This window comes from Eupeodes corollae, chromosome 1, assembly GCF_945859685.1.
Source record: "Eupeodes corollae chromosome 1, idEupCoro1.1, whole genome shotgun sequence".
Lineage (NCBI taxonomy): Eukaryota > Metazoa > Arthropoda > Insecta > Diptera > Syrphidae > Eupeodes > Eupeodes corollae.
The window spans coordinates 254243590-254247692 of NC_079147.1; the positions used below are offsets into that span (position 1 = coordinate 254243590).

Genomic DNA, 4103 nt, shown 5'->3' on the forward strand with positions numbered 1-4103 from the left:
ATTGATTTACTAGAGTGAGTCTTCTAGCATCTACAATCTACGATTAAGGAAACTGATTACGATTCCCGAAAGAACAAATACGTCAAAAAAAAACGAATTTTTTGGCATAGTTAGAATCCTGCTGGAATCTTGGAATGCAACTGGACTAAAAAGTTACGAAGTTAGACCATTTCGTGCTGGACAACAGTGTTTTAAAATAATCTATTTACTAAAGTTGTCACGTGAGCCCTTGAAATATGTAAATGTAACCTTTTGATTAAAAGTCTGGATCCGCCATTTGTGTGTTTGAGTGGGTGCCTTTCTACGTTCGTCTATTTCGCATGTTTGAGATACAGGTTTCTTCTTCTAAAGTTCGTTTCACACTACACGGTTTTGACCGTAGGGCAAAAAACCGGACGGCGACATTTCGTTAGAGGCGTGAAGAAAAGCATATACGCTTTCGGTCACGTCAAAATTCCAGCGCCGCGCTGCACCATATAGCAACCGTCTACTGCCACTACAGTATACGGCAGCTGGACAGCGCGATAAGTGTAGTGGCGTACGTTACGAAATGCATGTTTTCACATCATACGATTTTATTCGTGCGACAGAGTTCGATCCAAACCTGTGAAACCCGCTTTTTACCGCAAAGTTAAGACCGTATAATGTGTAATTAGCCATTGATCCGGTTTATGCCGTCCGCTTTTTTGTCTTACGGTCAAAACCGTGTAGTGTAAAACGAGCATAAATCTTAAAAACACAAGTACTGACTTGAAAGCTATTTCGTTCAAAAATTTACAAATGCAGTTTTTTTAAGATTTAAACAAAAACTGAAAATTATGGTTTATTCCCAATATCTCATGAACGAAAATTGTGATTGATTAATTAAATTAAACATATATAATATACAACAAAAATATCAGAAATAAATGTATTTCAAAAATAAAATACTTGTGAAATAAGGTACTTGATATATCTGCCGGATTTCGATCATTAATGCCACAACTATTCGAAAAAAAACATTGCCTAAAACAGCCTTTAATTTTAATAAATATGATTTAAAATCATGAAAATAATATTTTTATTTTTAAAATCATTAAATGAAAATAAAAATGAACCAGCATAGTGTTCAAATATGCGTTTCGCCCCGGTGCAATGGTTATGTTCATCAGAAGATGACCATTGCACTTTGTCTTGACGCATATTTTCTCGAATAAATCGAGATTCCATATAATATGAGCTACATAGAGCTACTGCGAATTATATGGTTGTTTATCTTCTATGAAGACTTGTAGCAACCATATAATTCGCAGTAGCTCTATGTAGCTCATATTATATGGAATCTCGATTTATTCGAGAAAATATGCGTCAAGACAAAGCGCAATGGTCATCTTCTGATGAGCCCAACCATTGCACCGGGGCGAAACGCATATTTGAACACTATGCTATGCTGGTTCATTTTTATTTTTATTTTCATTTAATGATTTAATGATTTTAAAAATAAAAATATTATTTTCATGATTTTAAATCATATTTATTAAAATAATTGGTGTTCGGAACAAAGAGTTCGACTGTTAACAGTCAAACATTTCATCAGCCTTTAATGTTTCTCTTATTCAATTGAAACAATTGTATTTTATTAACGTTGCGTTGAATCTGGTATAGTCCTGACCAAAAATACTCCATTACCAAGATCGGAATCTCAGACTGACATTTCGGTTTGCCTACAAGCTAAGTACACACTAAATGTGAGAAAGTGTGCGTGAAATGATGCAAAAACCAAACACATTCTCACATTTAGTGTTCCGGCCCATCAAAATGCTTCATTATAGTCTGCTGGCACATCTAAATGCTTTTTTTAGAATGTTTTATGGCCTCGTTCAAAAACTAAACAATCCTAACCAACAGAATCTGAAGTGCTGACGAGGTCTTAAATTGAAAGATTTGTGTAGCTCTTTAATTTCAATCCAAATAAATGTTGTTAATGTATATAAAATAAGATTGACCAAATACATAAATAATGATTTATTAGTGCTGGTTTTTATTTACTTAAATTATTTGCGAACGCAATATGAGCTGGAACTGGTTAAGTATAGATGGAAATGGACAAAAGTATAACACAATACTTTGTAAAACGACAAAACAGACAATTTTTTCAGGTGTAGTTGGCTTAGAACATTTTTTTGGCGACGTTAAAAGTTCAGGTGGAAACAATAGGCGGATGCCTCAAAATTTCTTTGTACAGACAATGCTACTTGTGAAGTTCCATTGCCAACTTTAGCTAGTTTAGATTCCTCAATTAAATTAGTATTTTCATCATTTAAGCAGTTCGATAATTGCACGACCAAATTTTAGTTTTGTTTGTTGCAGGAATATTTCTGAAAATTTCTTTTTGAGGGACTATGTTAGAGTTAGAATTTTGTTTGTAGTTAGATTTTGGAATACAAATCTGAGGGAACCATGTTTTAAAAATAAGTTGCTTTGTGTAAAGCATTTTTAAGGAAAAAAATAGGCAATATGGTTAAACACAATACCAACTAAATGAGTGCAATAAATACCTTAAATTTTATTATATTAATTACCTTAAATATTATTGGCTTTCTCAAAAATATTTTTCTAAGCTAACCTCTGCTTTATGTCTGAAAACTATTGTTTATGTATACTTTCTTCTATGTTCTGCATTTTAAAAAAAGTAATCTACAATAGTATTTATTATATTAAGAAAAACAAAAACATATATGTACGTAAAACTCAATAATTTGTTTTCATTATTAGCAGCATTTTTATTAAACATACCCTTCAAACAATAATAAGTAAACTTGAACTTTGGTAACTTAACATTTTTAAGGAATGAAATGGAATTGAAAAATAGTTGCAAGCTTAAATCATCAAAAACAAACTATAAATATACTTGAATTAATTAAATTGATACAGATTTTAAATACTTGCAAACAAAATTTGAATTCAATAAATTGCGCTCGCACCCTTAACTTGATGGTTCTTCGAACGCATTTTTGATACGATAATCCGAAGTTAGTTATGAAATTTGAACAATTTCGTAGTGATTGCTGTAAATGAGTGAATAAATTATATTTAACTGGTGTTGAACATGCTTTTTTCAAGAAAAAAATTACATTGGTTCGCTATCAACAAAATGACTGCAAAACTAAAACTTAAAACTGAGTTTTTCATCGAAAAAAGTAAAAAGAAAAATATGAAAACAAACTTATTAACCACCCCATTTTGTTTTTGCTTTGCAAAGTGCCGCTAGCCCACGGCATCGTTTTTTTTTTGTTTGTTTTCACATCTATTCATGGACTAATTGTCAAAATTACAAATACAACAATGTAAACAAACGGGTTTGGGAGAGTGAAACGTACGAAAGATTCCGATCTTGGTAAATGGAGTATTTTTGGTCCTGACTTATAATCTACTTTTTTATATTGTTGGTCTAATTAATAACCAAAATGTTTGACCAAGAGCGCTGAACTCAAAATGGCCAAAAATCTAAAAAACTATGAAATTTTCCACAAAATCAATGTGGGAGTTGAAGTTTAGTTTGTAATCAAATATTACATTTAGGTCTTACTTTTCTCTAAGCTTAGTAAGTTGTGTTTTATTTATTTCGTATTCAAAAAAAATAGGACAAAGACTACGAGAGAAAGATAAAGATTGGCATTTAGAAACATTTAGGAAAAACTGGTGAGCAGCGCACCGACAATCGTCCAACGATTTGATACAGCGGAAAATTTTGATATCATCCGCAAACATTAGGCAGAGATAATTGTTGATAACCATTGGTATGTCGTTGTCAGGAATAGAAGTGGTGCCAAGTGACTTCCTTGAGGAACACCAGAGGTTACATGAATTACTTCATAAAATAAATCATTAAAGCGGACAAACTGTGTTCTACCTATGATATACGACGCAAAACATTTTAAACTATTTAAATGGAATCCGATAGATTCCATCTGTTTCAATAATATAAAATGGTTGACCTTATTGAAAGGCTTTGAAAAGTCCGTAAAGACTACATCGGTTTGAAAACCATTTTCGAGATTTCTACAGATAGTGGATCTTCCAGCTAAAAATCCATGCTGAGATAGCGCATTCGTTTCTTTAAG

General features: G+C 32.1%; 1 long non-coding RNA gene across 1 annotated transcript; it reads right to left on the reverse strand.

Moving 5' to 3' along the window:
- Window positions 1–2720: 2720 nt before the first annotated feature.
- Window positions 2721–3388, reverse strand: LOC129942045 (uncharacterized). The gene is made up of 2 exons (XR_008780965.1): window positions 3114–3388; window positions 2721–3047 (listed from the first exon to the last, which is right to left on the reverse strand). It is a non-coding gene; the product is annotated as an uncharacterized LOC129942045 (long non-coding RNA).
- Between the last annotated feature and the right edge of the window lie 715 nt (window positions 3389–4103).